The following is a 22,442-nucleotide window of genomic DNA, read 5'->3' on the forward strand; positions in this document are numbered from 1 at the left end:
TTTTAAATTAAATGTCTTCCAATAATGTCAGTAATTGCCATCCAAAAAACTGTTGTGGTTTCCTTTTTCATTTAATGAAGTGTCCCTAGCGGCTAGAACTGGCTTTGATGGGGGTCCGCGAATGGTGGGAGAGGGGGTGATTGGAGGTCTGGACGAGTGAAAAGGTTGGGAACCACTGCCTTAGATAAAGTACCTTCGTACCCAAGAAATCTATCAGCAACCACTTGTGTGTGGTGCTAGACAGGCAAGCCACAAAGAAGACAGGGACCTGTCCCAGGCTGTTTGTAACAAAACAGGTGTGTTCAAAAGGCTGTGAATAGTCTGAAAGCTAAAAACAGCTGCAGTTCAGTGGAAGTCACCAATGCCAGAATCAGAAAGGTAGCCGTGTTAGTCTGTATCTTCGAGAACAACAAGAAGTCTTGTGGCACCTTATAGACTAATAGATATTTTGGAGCATAAGCTTTCGTGGGCAAAGACCCGCTTCAGCAGAAGACAAAGACCTGCTTCATTTTTTCATTACAAAAGCAGCTTCTCTGCCCTGGGTGTTAATATCTCCCCATTAGATTCTGACAATGGGCCTACAACCCCCTGTCTGATCTGACTTGTTTTTTCCTCTTTTGATACCTACTACTGATAATGGGCCATTTCCACCTTGTTGAATAGACCTTAGCTGTGTCTACACGTGCACGCTACTTCGAAGTAGCGGCACTAACTTCGAAATAGCGCCTGTCGCGGCTACACGCTTCGGGCGCTATTTCGAAGTTAACTTTGACGTTAGGCGGTGAGACGTCGAAGTCGCTAACCTCATGAGGGGATCGGAATAGCGCCCTACTTCAACGTTCAACGTCGAAGTAGGGACCGTGTAGACGATCCGCGTCCCGCAACTTCGAAATTGTGGGGTCCTCTATGGCAGCCATCGGCTGGGGGGTTGAGAGACGCTGTCTCTCCAGCCCGTGCGGGGCTCTATGGTCACCGTGTGCAGCAGCCCTTAGCCCAGGGCTTCTGGCTGCTGCTGCTGCAGCGGGGGATTCATGCTGCATGCACAGGGTCTGCAACTCGTTGTCGGCTCTGTGTATCTTGTGCTGTTTAGTGCAAGTGTGTCTGGGAGGGGCCCTTTAAGGGAGCGGCTGGCTGTTGAGTCCGCCCTGTGACCCTGTCTGCAGCTGTGCCTGGCACCCTTATTTCGATGTGTGCTACTGTGGCGTGTAGACGTTCCCTCGCTGCGCCTATTTCGATGTGGTGCTGCGCAACGTCGATGTTGAACATCGACGTTGCCAGCCCTGGAGGACGTGTAGATGTTATTCATCGAAATAGCCTATTTTGATGTCGCCACATCGAAATAGGCTACTTCGATGTAGGCTTCACGTGTAGACGTAGCCCTTGTGAGCTCTGGCCCGCCCTTTTACTGGGACCTCGCTCTTTAAGTACCCTTCTGGAAACCCTTTCCCCACTCATGCATCTGACGAAGGGGGTCTTTGCCCATGAAAGCTTATGCCACAGGACTTTTGTTGTTCTCAATGGCAGAACGAAGCTTTCTCAGATACTCCAGGAAACCTCCCCTTTGGGCTGAGACCAGACATAAAAAGGGGCCTGAAGAAAGGAGAGTTTGTAACCTTGGCAGTTAGAAAAGTTGCCTTACAACCCCGTCTATTGCGTCTGTGCTGCAGAATTAATCCGCAGGCCTGTGATTAAGTACAAAGGCCCAGATTCTCTTTCAAGGTACTTTGAGCCGTATTTCCAACAAGCCTCCTTAATTCCAGCATCTGTGCAGCCCTCTACACAGCCTTGCACAAATGCTCTTTGGGGGAAGTGAGTATCAACAACTGGACTTGCCAACACTCCACTCCACTTCAACTCTTCCTCCCAGCCAATTCAATGGTAAAACTCCCATGCATGTGGGCTAGGGCCCTGTGTGGACACAGCTAGGAAGGCCGAAGGGGAATGTTGCTCTCCCCTGTCTCCTGATAGGAGACAGGCAGGATTTAGCTGCACAAGTCCTACTAAAACAAACAGGTTAAGTGGAAGTTGTACAATGACTGCAACTCAGGTGAGAAGAGTTCACGTCAAACAACTGCAGCGGCCATGTCCTCAGGGGGCAGCTCAACAGATCGACCCATCCCCTGCAGAAGACCTGTGCTTGAATCCTGACTCCACCAGTGAGGACTGGTACCAAGCGTTGATGGTCTTGTGCCCTGCATGCCGTTCAGCCACAGTGCAAGGGCTCACCACAAAGTGTGAGAGCTTTTAAAAGGGGTGGCAGTCTCCACCAATGTTCCCTCACATCTTTTTTAATATCCATGTGCGGAATTATGTTATCATGTACAGGAGCCCTGTGGGAATGTGCACCACCAGTAGAAACATGCAGCTGGCTGTGGGTGCTAATCAGTTGGGTGGCACATGAATCTCTCCTGGGTGGGGGCCCAAGCACTCAGCTTATAGGGATCACTGATCTCCATGCAAGAGAGGCCAGTGGCTGGGAAAGGAGGGAGATGGCATAGATTAGGACGAAGGTTTATGGGGAGAGCTTTGGGGGGAGTTTCCTGGATACTGGACCCTTGAAGGCCTACCCCAAGTCAAGGTTGTTAGCAGCTCCATTTACCCACAAAGGATGACTTCATTGCTACTGCACCCCTCTGACTCTCTCCCACTCTTTGTCTCTGTTCCATGTGAAATATGCCGTCTGGATAAAACGTTAATGAAATTAAACTGCTTCCTGCAGTAAGGCCCGGTGCGCACTCTCAGTCCATGTAAAGCACCTGCTGCAGATGGTGCAGGATCTCCCATGAGCTGGTAACCGTTCTGCTCTGCCAGGGTTGGAGGCAGCCTCGCAGCCCTTAGGTTTTCACTGAGGTGGCGGGTGACAAGGGTCCACTGAAAAAGTTATTCATCACCTTTCACATCTTGCAGGGTGCAATGAGATTATCTGCCTCCTGCCCTAAACCCAGGCAGGACAGAAGTTTTGCAGCCCCCTGGCCTGTTCTCTGGGCCATATGGTCTGATGCTAATCTGCTGAGCTACTGTTCAAGCAGGGTTACTCCTTTAATTAGATCAGCTTAGAGAGAACCAGGCCTGTTCTTTAACTAGAGACCGCTGCATGCTATTGCCAGACTCTGGCGGCTTAAAGGCACTCCCTGGGAGGGGCTGGTAGCAATGCTGAGGACCTTACTGCTGGAGGGGGCCTGGGAGGGTAATGAAGTGATTTTAAGGAGACAGACGGAGCATCCCAACTTTCCTCTCAAAATACAGGTTGAGCCTCCCTCATCCAGCACGCTTGGGACCTGACAGCTCCCAAACGAGAGAATTTGCTGGGCAAGGAAAGGTGCAGGGGTGTACTCAGGAGTTGCTGGAACACCAGCCTCCCTCCCCTGGACCTCTGGCCCCTGCCCAGGTTCCCAGGGGTTGGCACAGGGATTCTGTCTCCTGGCCCTATGGCAGCCTCCCCACCTCCATTGCTGTGGGGTAAGTGGGGGCTCCAACTCCCTCTCCCCACTGCTGCAGGGCAAGACGGGCTACAGCACCGAGCCCCACGGCAGCCTCCGGCCCCACGGCAGCTTCCCGTCCCACAGATGCTCAAGCGGGGGCTCTGGTTCCCAACCCCACTGGGCCTCCTGTCCCTGTCTACTACTCTCTCATCTGGGAGCATCCGTGGTCATGCCGGACGAGGGAATTTGCCAGACGAGAGTCCTGGATTTGAGACATGCAACCTGAAGATACCAGGGTCTTTCATTTGGTTCTTGAGGCCCTTTTTAACTTTTCTGGGTGTCTAAGTTAGGAATGGGGACCCTAAAAGAGAGGAGTTGGGATGTTTTCCCCATCTCTCCACACTATGGGAGAAATGTCATGACTGCCTTGGTAGCTAGGTCCCCATGGAGAGATTTTATTACAAACCCCTTTGCGCTCTATTAGCAATCTCTCCTGCACCATGTGCAGAACCGCACTTGGGAGGCTTCTTGTGTTATCTTCCATTGTAAGTGGGAGCAAGCTGCCTGTCCTGCTCTGCGTGCACAAAATAAATGATTACAGATGTGTTTATCCTACCCACTTACATTCAGAAGACTTCTTTAAACAACCACTTTTTTCTGCTGCAGACAGGCCAGCCTAGAGGTAGCCGTGTTAGTCTGTATCTTCAAAAACAACAAGAAGTCCTGTAGCACCTTATAGACTAACAGGTATTTTGGAGCATAAGCTTTTGTAGGCAAAGAGCCCTTTTTCTCAGACGCATGAGTGGGGGGGAGGAGGATTCCAGAGGAGGATTTAAAGAGGGGGCCCCAGTAAAGGGGAGGGCCAGAGCTGACAAGGTCTATTCAGTCAGTGGTTTGAAGTTCTCTTGCAAAGTCTGTAGGTGTATTTCAAAGAGAAACTTTAAGAAGTGGAGGGACTCTTTGACGAGGAGGGCAAGTGTTTGCTCCATACCGTAGCACAGCTCTGATTTGAATCCAAATGTTACCTGGACGTGAAGCGGTGCAAGTATCCCAGGATACCTATTTCTGCGGCGTGGACAACTTCACCCATTCAAAAATCATGGGTCAATGCACCGGAAATCATAGGCTCGGCTTGAATCATGTGAATCTTCAAATAGCTGCTACAGGTTGAACCTCTCTAGTTCAGCACTCTCTGATCCAGCAACGTCAGTAATCTGGCATGATTTTAGTTGGCTGGATGACCACTCATTATGGATGTGGCCAAGTTTCCTGTAGTCCCATGAAGTTTGTTTCCAGCCACCAGTCCTGGCTGTCAGTGTTCTGTGCTGTTATTTAGCTGTAATTTACCCCTAAATGTCTTCTTAGAGCCCAGTAAGTAGTGGAAGTGTTGGTAATGCTACTAGACAATATTGACCTCCCGTGGGCCAGCAAATTCTCTTGTCTGGCACCGGTCAGGTCCTGAGATAAGAGAGGTTCAACCAGTACTGGTTTCTTTTCCATTGTTTTCTGGCTGTTCACAAAATGACTTGAATCCTGGAGCTCAGGACTTGATGAGGACACACACTCTAAAATCACACAAGGTGACAAAGCTGCTAGTGTCCCCTGATCACCAAGCCCCCTGGGAGCAAGTACTGGGGGAGCCTGCTGAGTTGTTAGAGTTCATTCCTGGAAGGAGCAGCTCTGGATATAAGGAATAGTAGGGAAATGCATGGCAGTACCTGGAGACTTGTAGCTTACGTTGAGAGCCACCTGTACTGAAGGAGACATTTCCAGCATGCATTAAGAGGTTTACTAGGCTCACAGTACCCAGGAAATATGGTGCATATTCCTGAACACCAGTGTTTCCTGTAAGCTGAGCACTTGGGCAGTCACGCAGGAGAGAATCAGGTGCCACCCAGCTGATTAGCAGAGTGTCCACAGCTGGCAGCATATGCTTCTACTGGTGGTGCACGTCCCCATGTGCCTTGGTGCACATAACAAAATTTATTCTGCACATGGATGGAAAAAATTAGACAGAACCCTGCTGGACTCCATAATCCTGAGAACTTTATCCATTACTCATTCACATACACAGTACACAAACACACCTCTTTTAATGAGTGCTCTTGTAACAGGTGAGCAAGTAGCTACCTTGGGATACTTTATGTGCCTTTTAAAAATCCAGGTTCCAAAGTACAGCAATTTCTGAACCTCTTGGCCCAGTCTCTCTAGATAAGGAGCCTGCATGAGTACAGCTCCTTACATATCACCTCTCAGTTTATTCCCTTGTATCTCCTTGACAATACACTGGTGTCCTGTAAGCCTCACCCAGCTGGGAGAGGAATGTAGCAGGAACAGCAACTGTCCAGAGAAAGTAAAATGGTACACTTTAACACAGGAACTGAGGTGCTATCAAAAAATGGCATTATCACCCAACAGACATCACAGGGCTACAGTACTATCTACGTTTGTTATCCACTGGTTGCAGCAAGGGACATTGTTGTGATTTCCTGATTGCCATGTCTAGAATAATTTAATGTAATCTCAGGGGAAATTTAAAAACTCTGGATTTGGCCTAGTATATACATGTCAACACACTAGCCCATTAAGCCTGTGAATATCTGCCTGCTAGAAAAAATATCCAGTAACTTTTTAAAACTACTCTATATTGGAGGCCTTCTCAGGACCTTGAGGGGGACCAAAAGCTGCTTCAACATGATAAAATACTTGCAGATAACCCCAAGAAATCCTGGTGTGCCAATGAACGATCCAGTCACTTTAACTTTGTTCTCAGGTACGTTGGGCAGGCATGGAGCACTGCCCAGTCCTATGAAAGATGGATGCTGAAATCACGAAATAATTGTTGACTTTTCTCATAGGAGACGCTGGGCAGTAAGGGCAACACACAGTTGTTATTCGACTTCCCAGCACTCACACTGACTGCCTATCAACCAGTCTGTAAAGTTCCACAGCTGTATGTAAATAACGCTAATCAAGACAATCTGCCTGATAAGTCTGATGCTCCGGCTGACCTCTGGCTTAAGAATGAGATATGGTAGCTTCAGGGCTGTAATACTTATGTTACTTAGAAGTCCCATGACGATGCCTCGCGACCTCACTGACCCACACAATGGCATACCAGGCTGACGTGTGACCTCTGTAATTCCAGCGTGCAAAAAGGAAGTGTCACACCCACAACCGTGCACAGCAAGAGGAGGTGCAGAACAAAAGAGAAAAAAGATCTTATCGGCAGCAGTTGATGCAGATACAAAGAGTAGCTCATTTTCATTTGTATAAGTATAAACCTTCTATTAATGGCAAATGACCGCAAGACGGGCCAGGTTCAGTTCCTTGGGGATTCCGTCAATAATGTAACCAAACCAGTGTGAGTCTCTACCGAGTAACGTAGGACAATCTCCCGCTACCAGCTGGGTGCCTGTAAAGGCAGTCCTTCCTCTCTCGCAAGCACACAGTCTGAGATAGAAACAGCTTGTTTAATAACAGTCGTCTAACGCAAATTTAACAGTGAAATATGCAATTTTCCTAAACAAAGGAACCCCCTTAATCAAGGCACTGTCCCCAGAGTCTGCTGAGCCGAGACCCTTGCTTAGAGCTCTTATCTGCACATCCCCACTTATAGGGTGTATCTCTGGCTCAGTCCTCCTCTCACAGTGCAGTCCAGTCCATACCCACCCAGAGTTCACACATACATCAGCATGGTGACTCTTGCCATACTGGGGTTGGATCTCTTGCCTCCCACCATGCTCTATATGCCACCCCTTACCAGCTGCCCCTATCGGCCACTTATCCTCTGCTCTTCCCCAGCCACTCCTGCCTGCCAGCTACTTGCCCGTTATTTTGTGGGTTTGGCACTAGGCAGAATAAGGAGAAATAAGGTAAAAAAGAAGATAATTCTGATCTCACATTTTGCTTCATGGAAATCCAAGGAATTTCAACCTCTAAGAGGAGTTGTAAAGAGGACATTAAGTATGCTTCTAATTTAAGTATGACTGCAATAAAGGCACCAGATGGAAGGAGTGTGGAAGCACAAGCTGAGGGAATTTGAGGAATGTGTTCTTTACAGATCATTTACATGGAAATGGGAAGAGTTTCGGGGTATGTATATGTAAATAACTGCTGTGTTTGCAAGACCTGCTGGGTAGCAGATGAAGCAGAGGTATTTTGCCGATTGGAAACAACTTTTTGTTGTAAAGTCACAAATGATGCTATCAATCAGTTTAGGAATTGTGGGATATCACCAATACTTGAAACAATTGTGGGGTTACAGGGCAGTCATCATCGCTGTGAAGAAGTGGCTCACACAGGGCTGCCCTCCGCAGAACACTGTGGAATAGGAGGCGTACTGTTTGAACTAGGTGGGAGCCTTTTGGTTGTACAGCCATATATCCGGTTTGACTAGTCCTTGCCCCCACTGTTCAAAGACAGAACTAAAGCCCAGACCACTGCTGCAGGCTATAGGGGTTTTTTTGTGAGATCCACTCTGATGGATACTGAGATTCTTGTGGCTAGGCCCAGAGTTGAAGCAAGTGAGAGCTGAAATCACAGAGTTATTCAATGATCTCCAAGAACTTTACAAAAACTAAGTAATTAGAACTCACAATTCTGTTACTCAAGAGATAATAGCCCCATTTTGCAGATTGGTGAACTGAGGCACAGAACGGCTCCCAAACACTTGCAATAACATCCAACGAACTGTTATGCTATAGTCCATTTAGTCACACAGTGAAGCAGAATCAGTTAAGGAAACCAGGCATCCTAATAGAGCAGTTGATGGTTTAAATGTGTGTCACTGTCTAAGCTGATGCCTGAAAGGTTAAATCTAGTTGTAAGCAACCAACTTTTACATAAACTCCACAATCACTGTTCTTCCTAAAGCCAACATTATCTTCCATGCAAAAGTAACATCAGCACTAGCCAGCGTTGTCTATTCATACGCTAAGACAGGTGATATGTGTCATCTTCCTTACCTCCTTACTGCCTCAGATCCTGGAGTCATGTGACTTTGAGAGAGTCTCCGCTTTCATGTAAAAAAAAAAGTGCCTTGCCTTTGTGGTTGAAAGGAAAAGCTCTAACACAGGGATCTCAACCCCCTAGGCCATGTGCCATCCCCAGCTGTAACAAATGCGCAATCCGGCCCAGGAGTACTGGCAGGCCAGGGGAAGAGGGGCTGGCCCTGTCCCCCAAGCCCTGCTGCTTTGCACCATTGCCCTGCCCTCTCCCCTCATTTCACACTGCCTCCTGGGGTCATGGCCTGAGGGACTCCTGGGAGGGGCCTGGCACAGGGCAGCGGCAGCGGTCAAGTGCTGTAGCGAAGTGCAGCAGAGTTAGCACACCCATCAAGTGCTCTCTGCTTCAACGTGGCTCCCACTGCTGCGGAGCGTGCAGGGAGGGCCCCACCACTGCTGCTGCCCCACACCAGCCCCCTCCCCCCCCCAATCCCCAAAGCTGTGTCCTTGGGAGACAGGGTGCTGCGAGCGGGGAGGGTGTGGTGAAGGCAAGAAAGGGCAGCATTGGGGGACAATCACTTGGAGGTCCCCCCACCCTTATCCCACCAGGACTCCAGGGCTGGACTGCACGAGTGGCCGCCCAACCTCCACTCACCAATCAGCTTAACCCTTGCAGCCCCAAACTGCCTCCCCTTCCCACCCCCTGGCTTAATCCCAAACCAACCCCCTGCCCCCCAGGCTTAACCCCCCCCCACAGCCCCAAACTGCCCCCCAACTAACTCACACAGCAGTGGCCTATGGTTCCTCTGTTCTCCCATCCAGAGCAGCTCCCAGTGTGCACGGCCACGTATGAGCCACCCAGAGTGGCTCCCGGCACAGCGCTCCATCCCGGGATAAAAGGTGCCAGAACACTGTTCCGTGGTGTTCCTGCAGAAAAAAAGCCTGGAGGAGATGGCCTGCGGGTCAGGAGTTTGAGAGCTCTGTTCTAATATGTTTGCAGATGTCTCCATTTTACAGGGACAATCCCAATATTTGGGGCTTTGTCTTGCGTAGGCGCCCATTGCTTCCTGCCCTGATTTTTCGTGCTTGCTGTCTGGTCGCCTTACCCAAATGTATCACAGGGATCTAGGAGACAAGTCAAAAGCCCCCCACTCCCGCCCGGCCAAATGCTTTTTGGAGACCTCTCAAAGCTGCCGCTACGGTGGCCATGGAAGCCTTTTGAATACAGAAGCGAGAACCAGGCTGTGAGCCCAGATAAAGTCACTACTGCCCAGCTGTGCGAATGGCCCAGGCTCCTCTGTGCTACACCTGTGCTTGAAAACTTTCCTTTGCTCACATCTGTCTGTGGATTCTTCTTTTCCCCCCCACGCTCTCCATTGTGCCACCCCAGCAGGCCTTCTGAAAAAGAATAAAAGAAAGCAAGCCTCTCTGTTTTCAATCAGCCTAATTAGTGGGTCTTTAATGCAATTAGCGAGAAATTTTACCCGCTCCACCCACCCCCCATTCAATTAAAGGCCCACTGTTGCGGGGTAAATTTCTAATCCATTTAAAGCTGACCCTTCCTTCGGTCCCTCCCTTCTCCTCCTCCTCCCTGGCAGAGGGCTGCTTCCTTCTCCATTTTCTTTAGGAGTCTGTTCAAACAGCACATTGTGAAGAGTAAATAAATTACTCTCTGCCCTTTTGCCCTCTTTTCTATAGCAGCCGGCCCTGTTCCAAGCAGCTGCCTTGATTGTACATTCAGACATGAGGGAGAGGGAGGGGAGACAAAGGCCCCTGCTGCAGGCCTGCACGCTCCCAGGTCAGGATGGGTCACGCTGCTCATTCTTTCTTTCTTCTTTCCCTCTCGGCCGTCTTTCCTGGCGATAGTTTTGTTGCTTCTCTTACGTTTGGGCTGCTCGGCCTTTGGTTATGTTTTTAACTCACTGCTGGAGTCCCTGGGCCTTGTTCTTCTTTGTCCTACTGCCCCAGATCAGAACAGTAACACGTTCCGCTCCTTTTGCACTGCTGCGTGTGAGTGCCCAGGGCTCAAAGTATCCGTTCTCATTTCTGGGCCCTGGCCAACTGCCTTTCCCCTGTGGTCCCTCTCCAGCTAACAGCTCCGGACTTCTCTCTGTGTATCCACATCTACAGTACACGCACAGAGCGGTGACTAGACCATGAAGACTTGGAGGCCACAGCAATGACATACGTTATTCGCTGGCCAGTGTGACTTGTTCTCACCTCGAAGGACAAAGTGATTTTAGTGTGTTTTGCCTTAATTCCGTACACTTTTCCAGGGTTGTCTTCCCAGAAGGATATTTCACCGGGTGTCATAGCTTTTATAGCTAAAAGAGACAATTGTGGACATCTAATTTGATCTCCTGCAAAGCCCAGGGTAGAAGATTTTACCCATGGAGTCTTTCCTTGAGCCCAATAACTTCTGGCTGAATTTAAGCATGTTTCCTTGTACCCTCCTGAGATGTTTTTATTTCTCTATTCTTCTCATTCTGCGGAATATATTATACGCTTATTTTTTTTCCTCCAGCTGATGCATTATTATGTGGTACACATCCTCTTCCCATTGAAGTGGATGACAAAACTCATTGGATGAGGAATGGGACCCAGAGTTCAGGGATCCAGGATGTTCCTACCAGCTTCAGTGATGTTACAGGGAAAGAGGAAATGTGTAACAAGATTTACACTGGGTGGTCCAGGCTTCTCAAGTTCAGTGCAAGCAGTGACAGAGAGGTGTCAGAACTTTCCTCTGACTCAGATCTGAATGGAAAAAACAGGTCAGAGCTCCCCCCGCCCCCATGTACACACACATACCAGTGCTAAAAGTCCTGGCTCAAATTTATCTCTTGCTTTGATAAAAAGAAGGGCATAGCATTTGCTTGATTGTTGCTGAGCATGGGAAAGAAACTAACCAGCCAACTGCTAGGATCCCTATATTTTTAAAATGTATGAAAACAGGCTGACACAGCAAACAATGTGACTGTTAATTTCATTCTACCTGCACTGCTGATACATAGAAACCCAAGCCAACAGCAGTGAGATGGAGCATCAAATGGAACACCTGAGCCAACACCAAGACAAGTGGCAGCAGGTGAGGCTGGAGATAAGCTAACCTGTTTGCTGACAAGCTCATTGGAAGGAAGGGAAAGAGACAGGAAACAGAGAATTGGTTGGTGGCTTTCCTTTTATCCTCTGCATGTGCAAACAGGGTTGTTTATAAATGCAATGGCTAACACGGAAACTCTGGACTGAAGTATGGTGACAGCTGTTGGAGTCATGTACTAGCAGCCTATAAAATATCTCCACCAGAGGTTCAAGAGTCAGCAGGGACAGTAGCTGAGTTCAGCTTTGCAAAATTACCCTGCAACTTCTCCTACCTCCACTGCAAACACAATTAGAGTGACTGCCGCTTTTTCTAAGTCGTCGGAAGGATTTTCAACCAGCCTGGCACAGAATTACAAGGTCCTTCCCTCATGGATCACTGAGCTCCTGCACTTCCTTAATGAACCTGTGTTTAATGGTTGACTTCTCTGTGTCATGTTTAATTATCGCAGCTGTAACTTTCTTGTTGCTTGGCTTGAAATAATATCTAAGTGCTTCAGAGGCCCACAGTTCCTTTTCCTTTAATTAGCTTTCTTAAAGCTGGTGCGAGTGTCTCTCTCACTAGTTCCTGTGCGCTTGTCCCAGTGCCTCAAATTTCAAGCAGATTGTAAATGGGCAAAAAAAATCACAGCTACTCTACATCTGAAATAACATGAATCAAAGATATGTGAGGAATAATAGGCTGAAATTGCACCTGCTGCAAATCAGTGTCAAGGGAGCTGTGCTGATTTATACCAGCTGTGGATCTGGCCCATAATTTCACGTGAAAAATTAAACAATCACTTAGAATATCTTTTTTTTCTTTTGGGAGGGTGCCTGAAACTTGGCAGCCCTGGTAAGGACAAAAACAACAAAACAAAACATCTCCCTATGTAAAGACGTTATAAGGTTAGTAGGCAGACTGTAGCGAGATGCTGTAACACACCTGAAGTCACACAGATCCCATGGCAATGAACATCATGTTGTGATGTAATCATCCAAAACAGTGCAAGATACTTGACGCATTTGTCAAGGATGCTCACAGTAGCATGGATTCCACAGCTGGAATACATCCTTGCAGCATGAGGCATCTTTGCAAATCCATTCATGCAGTTCAAGGCTGCCCCTTCAAAAACAATGCGCTGCAGAGCCTATTGGGACTGTGCATACATCTGTATGGGTGGGTGACATCTCCAGGCATAAAATTCAGGAATAAGAGGAAGAGATTTTTCGAATATTTTCAGCTTAGAAAAAAAGGAGACTAAGGGGGGATATGAGAGAGGTCGAGAAAATCATGACTGGTGTGGGAAAAGTAAATTAGGAAAAGTTATTTACTTGTTCCCGTGACAAAAGAACTAGGGGTCACCAAATGAAACTAATGGGCAGCAGGTTTAAAACTAACAAAAGGAAGTTCTTCTTCACGCAGTGCACAGGAGGCCTGTGGAACTCCTCGCCACAGGAGGTTGTGAAGACCAGGGCTTTAACAGGGTTCAAAAAAGAACTAGATAAATTCATGGAGGTGAGGGCCATCAGTGGCTGTTAGCCAGGCTGGGTAGGAATGGTGTCCCTGGCCTCTGTGTGTCAGAGGTTGGAAATGGATGACGGGAGAGAGATCGCTTTCATGATGACCTGTTCTGTTCACTCGCTCTGGGGAATCAGGCATTAGCCTCTGTCAGAAGACAGATACTGGGCTAGATGGACCTTTGGTCTGACCTAGTATGACCATTCTTATGTTCTAATATTCTGAAATAACTGCAACAGCCAAATGCCACTAGAAATGTTCTTTGGAAATGATGGTTATGGTGCTGGAAAGTTTATTATTATTATTATTATTATTATTCAGACTTGGGGTTCACATAGAAGAGGGATTATTAAGTGAATCTGGGATTCTCAGAACAGTGTGATCATATTAGCACATGCAAAAATCTCCATGCATCTTCAGGCATGCCAAGGCATGTGTATTTACTCTGATTCCACATATCACCGTAGTCAGTGGACATGCCAATGATGAGCTGGATGTGTTAGCGGTCATTTGTGCATATACTTACAATGACTCCTTCACACACAACTGAGGGACTCAATCCTCTTGCTTTCTAATCAATAGGAATGGACAACATCTTCCCTTAGGCCCATGGGCCTTGCTGTCATTGAAGTCATTCAGAACTCAGACCCAAACTGGTACAGTGTCTCTAATGTTCAAGTGTTGATTAATCAGTCACATACTTCAGATCCCGGAACAAGGTCTAGGAAACATGGGATTTGCCAGACTGGCTCAGCCCTGAGGTCCATCAGAGTCAGCTCATGTGCGGCTTGTCTACACAGAGACCCTTTTTGAAAGGACCCTGCACACGTCAAAATCCCCTTATTCCTATCGGCTGATACGACACATTCCTTTCTCACTGGGGAGAGATGCCAGCATCTTCCCACCCCTACATGGGACACAGGGAAGTTTGGGTCCACGTTCAGTGAAACTGAAAGGAGACACATTCAACCTGACAGAAGGGAAAGAAGAGCCATGCACGAGCAAAACATGGCACTTTTGAAATGCCGTGGCCGGCAGCATGCTAATGAGGCACTGAATATTCATTTCAGCACCTTGTTGATATCCAATTTGGCCATTAGCATGGCCATTTCGAAATTTTGCCCAAGTGTAGACACGCCCAAAGAGGAGAAGCAAATATTCCCATCTTTTCAGCGTAACTCCCTTTTTTGTCCTTTTAAATAGAAATTTTGTTCTGGAGACAGTAGAGAACTAGTATCTCTTTCTTAACTGAAGTTTAGTTACTTTAATAACCAAGGAACCTGCAGTGTGAACACATGCCCAGAAACACAGGGCACTGCTAATGACATTAACTACAAACTGCCAGCCTTCCTGTCTAGGAGGAAAAATTAATTCATCCCCTGTAACTCCGAAACACAGCTTTTGATCTCTAGGGCCAACTGCTGTTGTTCTAAGCTTTGAAATTTTAGGTGGTGCTTTTAATTTGGGGCTCTTTTTCCCTGCCTCTGGAAAATCTTAACTTAGATTTTGCATGAATACAGGAAAGAGGCAGCATCTTTGGTGTGTGTAGGTAATTCCCAGTTATGATTTTGCCAGCGGGGATCTTGGGTGATTTTCGCAAACACGCAGGCAATGGCTACACTAGCCCCAGCCTTTTGAATGGGGTATGCTAACGAGACACTTCAGCAGATGCTAATGAGATGCTGCCATCAATATACAGCACCTCATTCGCATAATGGCAGTCATGCGCATTTCGAAAGTGCTGCTTTCAAAATGCGCGCTGCCCGTGCCAACAGGGGCCTTTTGAAAGGACCCCCCCCAGACTTCAAAAGCCCCTTCTTCCCATTCGGTTTTGGGAAGAAGGGGCTTTCAAAGTCTGGAGGGTCCTTTCGAAAGGCCCCTGTCTACACAAGCAGCGTGTATTTTGAAAGCGGCACTTTTGAGACGCGCACAGCTGCCATTATGCAAATGAGGTGCTGCATATTCATGGACTGCCTCATTAGCATATGCTGAAATGGCTTATTAGCATACCCTTTTTGAAAGGCAGGGGCTAGTGTAGCCATCGCTGTACTCTCGAATAGTTACAGAGCAGTAGCTGTGTTAGTCTGTACCTTCACAAAACAAACTGTGGTCCAGCCAGGAGCTGCTATGCCTCACAATAACCTTCCCTTACCATCCTCAGCTCTAACAGAGAATAAAAAATGAGCAGGCACTCAAGGGCAGAATCAGTCAAGAGCCCAGCCAAAGGGCGCCCACCATGCTCCTGTGCTGTTTGGAAAACCTGGCCACATTTTTGCAGGGAGGCTGGAACAATTTATGTAGTGGGAGATGCAAAGAGTCATTCAACCATGCTGTAAACCCTAAGCACTTCAAGTCCAGAGGTACAGCTGGTCCAGGATCTATGTATCTGTGGGTGCTGAACACTTGAAAATTTGGCCCCCCACACATCTATGTATGGCCCTCTGGTGCCCTCCACCCCAGAAGAAAAGTGTGGGCTTTGTCTGTGAATTTACCTTGTCCTCCTCCACTCTTTAGATAGGTTTGATACTACTTTAGGCAGGGGGCTGGACTTGATGACCTCGTGAGGTCCCTTCCAGCCCTAGGATTCTATGATTCTTTCTTCCTTCCAGAAATGAGCCATAGCAGAATATTCTAATGCTGGGAAACGTGGGTCCTAACCACCAAACTGAAGTGGAGAAACCTGGGGGAGGGCAGGCTCATGTCAGAATGAAAGCTCGTGTCCCTTTAAAATTCACGGGCCTCAAATGACAGGTCCTGCCCTGTAAAACCAGTCAATGAGACTATAGCGGGTAAGTATAAATACAAGTTAAGCATGGGCGAAAGAAACAAGAGTCTGTGGTACCTCCATAGTAGCCATGGGGTTTCAGAGCAGAACTTGTCTCTTTACAAGGGCCTGGTAATAAACTTCTTCCTAGTATTAAGAGGCCTTTCTCCTGAAAGGACAGGCTGGCAGGCATTGGGAATCTCTGAATTGCAGTTGGAAGCATTTACAGCCCTGTCAATTCTAACTCATTATTAGCTGTAATTGTTTCAAAGAAAGTGTCCACTGTTATGTAAAACACGGTCCCAGATGCTCCTAATGGTTCAGGCTCTCCGATTGCTATAATTTGCAAAGCTTTTCCTTTTTTTTTTTTTTTTCCACCCTGTAGTTATGTTGTGCCTTTTACAAGAGGGAGCGAGAGACAAGCATGTCATTAGAGGAAAATAATAATGGTGTACCTGAAAGTCCATTAGTGAGGCATGTATAAAAGTATGCATCTGGTCTTCGCTGAACCCAGTGTGCTAGTCTTGATTCACATGTAAACACACACCAGAGGGGCAAAAGAGGGAACGCACGCCCATTCATAAATGGCCAGCTCTGCCGAGAGAGGAGAATGGTACAAATTTAGCTGATGTTAAAAAAACCCAAAAAACCTTCAAAACCTGAACTATATAATAAGAAATGACAACAAACCAGTCTGGACAGTGAGAAATATAACTGGCCAATGCCTTTAATTAATACACAGGAAATTGACTGTAACTGGTGTGTGTAATTCATAACAAATTTGGCAGGATGATAATTTTGTAGGAGTTGAGGTTTGGGGGTATTTTGCTTTTCTTTCTTTCTGTTGCCACAAACAATCCGACTTCCCTTTTCTTTGATAGTATTTCCCTTGTGCACAAGCAACTGTATAGAGTGCACATCATACTCCTCCTAAGCGCTTTGCAATGCCCACCATACTGAAATGGGACCTGAAGGGACTGATCCTTGCAAACAGCTTACTGTTGTCTGTGACCTGTGTTGCTATGTTTTAATGTCATGGGCTCAAGCTTGGAGCAGTGGCTGTGCGGACAGGTGCTGAACTGACCACTGCACAAGTTAAAACCTCCATAGGGCTGCTCTGTCACACGAGCTGAAATGATTCTCCAATGACTGATGCAGCTGTCCAGAAACACTCCTTCCTGCCCCTCCCCCCATGTGCCACTTGCCTACCACAGAATACCCTTGTGCAGAGAGGTAAGGAAGGGTGGGAGCAGGTGATTTTGCCTTATGAAACAAATTGACCTGTTAGTGTAACCCGCACACCTCCTGGGTGTGGGTTACTGCTCCAACCCCTCCGACAGAGACAAACACCTACAGAATCTCTACCAAGCATTCTTGAAACTGCAATACCCACCTGAGGAAGTTAAAAAACAGATCAACAGAGTCAGACATGTTCCACGAAGCCTCTTACTACAGGACAAGCCCAAGAGAGAAACCAACAGAACACCACTAGCCATCACCTACAGCCCTCAGCTAAAACCTCTACAGCGCATCATCAGGGATCTACAACTCATCCTGGGACAATGATCCCGCACTTTCACAGGCCTTGGGAGGCAGACCAGTCCTTGCCCACAGACAACCTGCCAACCTGAAGCAAATCCTAACCAGCAACTATACATTGCACCACAGTCACTCTAACTCAGGGACCCATCCATGCAACAAACCTCGTTGCCAGCTCTGCCCACATATCTATACCAGCAACACCATTCCAGGACCTAACCAGATCAGCCACACCATGGTGGGTTCATTCAGCTGCACATCTACCAATATAATTTATGTCATCATGTGCCAGCAATGCCCCTTTGCTACATACATCGGACAAACTGGACAGTCTCTATGTAAAAGAATAAACGCACACAAATCAGACATCAGAAATGGCAATATACAAAAACCCGTAGGAGAGCACTTCAATCTCCCGGGCCACACAGTAGCAGACTTAAAAGTAGCTATACTACAGCAAAGAAATTTCAAGACCAGACTCCAAAGAGAAATTGCTGAGCTACAATTCATCTGCAAATTTGACACCCTCAGCTCAGGATTAAACAAAGACTGTGAATGGCTGGCTAAATACAAAAGCAGCTTCTCCTCCCTTGGTGTTCACGCCTCCAGATCAACTGCTGGTAGTAAGCCTCACCCTTCCTGACAGAGCTAACCTTGTTATCCCCAGCCTTGCTCTGGCTTATTTTTACCTGGCCCTGCAGATTTCCAAGACCAGCATCTGATGAAGTGAGTCTGTGCTCACGAAAGTTCATGCTCAAAATTTTTCTGTTAGTCTATAAGGTGCTACAGGACCCTTCGTTGCTGTCCCATGGAGTGGCACCTAGGTCACTTCCAGAGAGAGAGACTGAAACTCCCCTACAGTCTCAGCTGAGCACCAGTTGGGATTTAGGTCAAATTGTAAGGGCTCTTGCATTAAGCTTCCAATGCACCAGGTTCAAGTCCACCTGTGGGTGGTGACGCTAGTAGCATGGTGCAGAAGACCTGACCTTGAGAAGACATACCTCAAAACCCCTGAAAATCAGGCAAAAGGGGGATGGTTCAGTGTTAACCGTGCTCCCCTCCATCCCTTTTACTCAGAGTAAAGAGGCCAGAGAAGGGATGAGGAGTCTACCCAAGCTAGGAAGCTGAGCACATAGCACTCCAGGCCTGCAAAATTTGTTACTGCTTTTGGGAAATTTCACTGTTAACCATTATATGGGTGGCGGGGTGGAAAATGTGCAATGCAGGGAAAATATCTTCTTACTCCATTGCATACACACCCATTTTCAGGAAAAAAAAAGATAATTTATTTCTCTGGCGACTGCCCACCCCTTGGCTACAGAACTGAAAAAAATAAATAAATAAATTGCCCTCTTCTCCTTTTCTGTCCATTAGGATGCTTCTTTCTAGACACAATGGCCTTAGTCATTTGTCGAGAGAGATCAAGATTGGGACTGAACTCGGGATCTACTGTCATTGACGTTTCGATACCTCTATATCCCATTTTCTCTATCTCGAGCATCACTTTCTGGCTATTCCTCTCGCTATTGAATAAGTCAAAGACGAACACATCCCTTTTGTGGCCTGCCTCTGGCCTTTCCATTCTTTTTACAACCCAGACCTTAATGTGACCTCTGGTCACAGATCTTGGTGTTCTCCTTACCTTTGACTCATTTTCCATCCCGGTTTTTCTGTTCTGTGAAGCTACAACCACCGGAAAATCACTAGAATATATTCTAACCAAGAAACCCCTTCTGCCCAAAACCTACCAGTGAATCAGTTCCCATGTACAGAGGAAATGGGAAATTAGGGACTTAGTTCTATGATCTCACTGGTGGCCATATATAATTGTGCATGTACATAAGGAAACAGCCACCCTCATGATTTCCACCAGTGACTGAAGGGAGCAAAGATGGAATCCAGTGACAGTTTTATCATACTTTGTGTTAGGACAGTCGTGATTGAAGTTGTTGCTTTCTGGCAGCTATCTGATGGCCTACATGAAATAGCTTCAGACCCCTTCCTAAGGGATAAGTGCACACTTTGCAAAAACTGCCACCACAGCTGGTACCTTTCATCAAAGCAGGGAGGTCAGAGATTGCCTGGAAACGGAGAGTGAATTGCCCTTTCCCCACAAAGCAGGGTTGCTCATTTCTCTAGTTCCTTTCTGGGTAGAGTCAGATAGGACTATGGGAAGTCAGACAAAGTTACATAAGAGCAGGCCCACAAACAGTGCAGGGAGGGGTGGGGGAAAGGGGGCCGTTGTCCCTGGACCCAGTGTTTCAAAGGGGCCCAGAGCTCCAGCCACCACTGCTGCTACTTTGGCAGCAGTGGCACCTGGAGCTCTGGGCCTCTTTGAAGTGCAAACTGCTAAGAGGGAGAGGGAGAACCCAGCGCAATAGTCTCGAGTGCCCTTGGCCCTGCCCCTTCCGCTCTTGGCCACGCCCCTTCTGGGGCGCAGTGCTGGGCCCCAGTGCCCACAGCAGCTTTCGGCACCTCTGCGTAAGAGAACTTCTTCTGCTACTCTCTGTGCCTTGCCTGGCTTATGGATGAATTGAGTGCTTTAAAGTCTAGGGCTGTTCAGACTGGAACCTTACACGAGTCCCTTTTAAAGAGCTAATCTCTGGCAACTCCCTTCCTCAACTTATCTCAAAAACCCTGAAATTTAGGGGAAAATAAAAGGCTGGAAAAAGTGTTGGATTCTCAAAACTTTTGACTGCTTGTTTTTTGTGAGGATAAATGTGTCATCCACTGTGCCTGGCAGCTGCTACAAGTTCATATGTTAGCCTCGTGTGAACTAGTCTCCTATTCATTAGTCTGGGATTTTTTTTAAAGGAGGCCAGATCAAGGAGAAGCAAAGCTGAAAAACAAAGACTGATGTCAAGCGTGAGCTGGAACTAGGGAAGGGGCTGCGTGAATTAAGATCTGCCCTTTCACCTCTGCTCTCCCAGTTCAAGTACAAAGTTAGCTCTGGAGCAATATGCAGGAAGGAGGGCAATGATTTCAGCTAAGACCCCACTTCCCACCAAACCTACCCCAGAGTTAAGACCCTTTAGGGATATGGAAGGTTCTTTGTCCTGGAAAGACTGAGAGGGATGATTTAATAGGGCGACAGAATTTCCTTTCACCTCCCAGGAGGGTGGTCTCAACAGGTCATGGTTGTGGTCATCAGATGAACAGAATGTGACTGTGCATTTAGAAATCTTGGGACTGGCTTTTCAATGGAAAGAAAGGCAAACCAAGGTTTCTATCTCCCAGGGCATCTCTTCTTAAGGTAGAATTTTGAAATCTCCTTATTTGCCTGGTAGTAGTGAGAGAAAGGCACTTCCACATTTTAGGGCATCGTAAACCAGGAGATCAGATAGGGAGTCAGGAATCCTAGATTCTAATATTACCTCTACTGACATCTCACTTGTGTGGCCTTGAGAAAGTCCTGAAATCCTCTGTACCTCCACATACGCCTTGATCAAATTGGTCTAACTTCACTCATCCTACTTCATGGGCTATTGTATATGAGCAAATGGCTATAAAGCACTTTGCAATCATAGGATGAAATACAATGTAGAGTGAAAATACCATGGACATGATCATAACACTATCTCTTTAGGACTCGGGGGCAAAAAAACATTCTCCATTCAAAAGCAACCTCACAGGATCCTGATGACCAGAAGAGTAACTGGAAATCACGTGTCTCTGTGTCGTCTGGACAGCGACTTGGGTGTGACACTAGGACATACTCTCAGTATAGTTCACATAGTCCTTCCATTGTGACATTGCAACGTGAATGTCCTACAAAGGGTGACATCAACCATCAGATGCACATGAGAGGTTGAGGATGGGATGATCTGGATGAAGATTTTTGTTACCAGACAAGGAGATGCAATAATGGGGAGAAATTGGCAAGGCAAAGCTACAAGCACTTCTACTTACAAATTAAAGAAAGAATGTATGCAGCGCTGGCAGCTAGGAAGCTCAGACCTCTACCCAAACCCACAATGATCACAGACAAAGCAAAACATGCTTCTTGATTGATGTTTTTTTACATCCAAATTAACTCTCTTCACTCTTTCATTACAGAAATTGTTCATGCCTTTAACAAACAGGCCACGCTTGCAATGGTTTGTTGCACAGACCGTGCTGTTCAGTTTATAAATCTTAAAGGACGTAATCCATGCATCCACTTCTCTCCTTTCCCTAGCTTCAGAATAACTTGAAAGGCAGTGACTCCCAGTGCGGTTATAAACTGCAAGCACAAATAAGAGATAAGTTGGCATCCTACTGTTTCCCATTTGCAATCATGTCATGGGGGGGGCAGTCTTTTAAGAAACGTTGAAGCTGAAGACCTCATACCAACAAAATAGAGGAAAAGTTACATCAATTGAGGTAATCTGAGTTGCAAACAAGAGCTCAGTCAAAAAACAGGTATGCGCTCTGGTTCAAAAAGAGGGCCTAAGAGGGGACACATAGGGTAATCCACCCCTTCTATGCTATAGAACATGGCGATCACTGAATTTTGTGCAGTGACAAGATGCACCAGCGGTGTTTTATCATGTAGGCATTTATATGTGTTCGTGTGAACTTTCCCATTGCATTATGAACACGGTCACAAGTTCCCAACCTACATTGTGGGAGATTTTCTCTCTAGTGCAGAGTTGACATCTAGTTACCCTCAAATGCAGGGCAAGCCTTTGAGCTTTCAGTTCCTGAAAACAGTTCTCCAAGTTGCTCCTGACTATGAGCACTCCTTTTTCTTGGAAGCCACATGTGGTCACTTGCTCTGAGTGCCTTAAAGTTACCTCTCTTGAGAGGAACAAACAGCCACACTCCTGTCCCTGAGGACTTGTCTACACTGTTGCTGTTGTTGCTGTTTTCCAGAAGAAAACCTTTCTGACAAAGCGGGTCTTTGCCCACCAAAGCTTATGCTCCAAAATATCTGTTAGTCCGTAAGGTGCCACAGGACTTCTCATTGTTTTTGTGGACACAGACTAACACAGCTACTCCCAGATACTTTTTTCTAAAAAACCCCAAAGTGTTCACACAGCCAAGCAGAATAATTCAAGATAAGAAGGCTTTTTCTTGAAATAATTACTGCAGTTTTGTGAATGACTTCTGCTGAGCCTCCCCACCCCCGCATCTCAAGGTTGAAAAGAAACATAACAGAACAAAGAGCAGCTATTATTGGCTCATGTGAAGGC

Source organism: Carettochelys insculpta, chromosome 17 (genome assembly GCF_033958435.1).
Source record: "Carettochelys insculpta isolate YL-2023 chromosome 17, ASM3395843v1, whole genome shotgun sequence".
Taxonomy (NCBI): Eukaryota; Metazoa; Chordata; order Testudines; family Carettochelyidae; genus Carettochelys; species Carettochelys insculpta.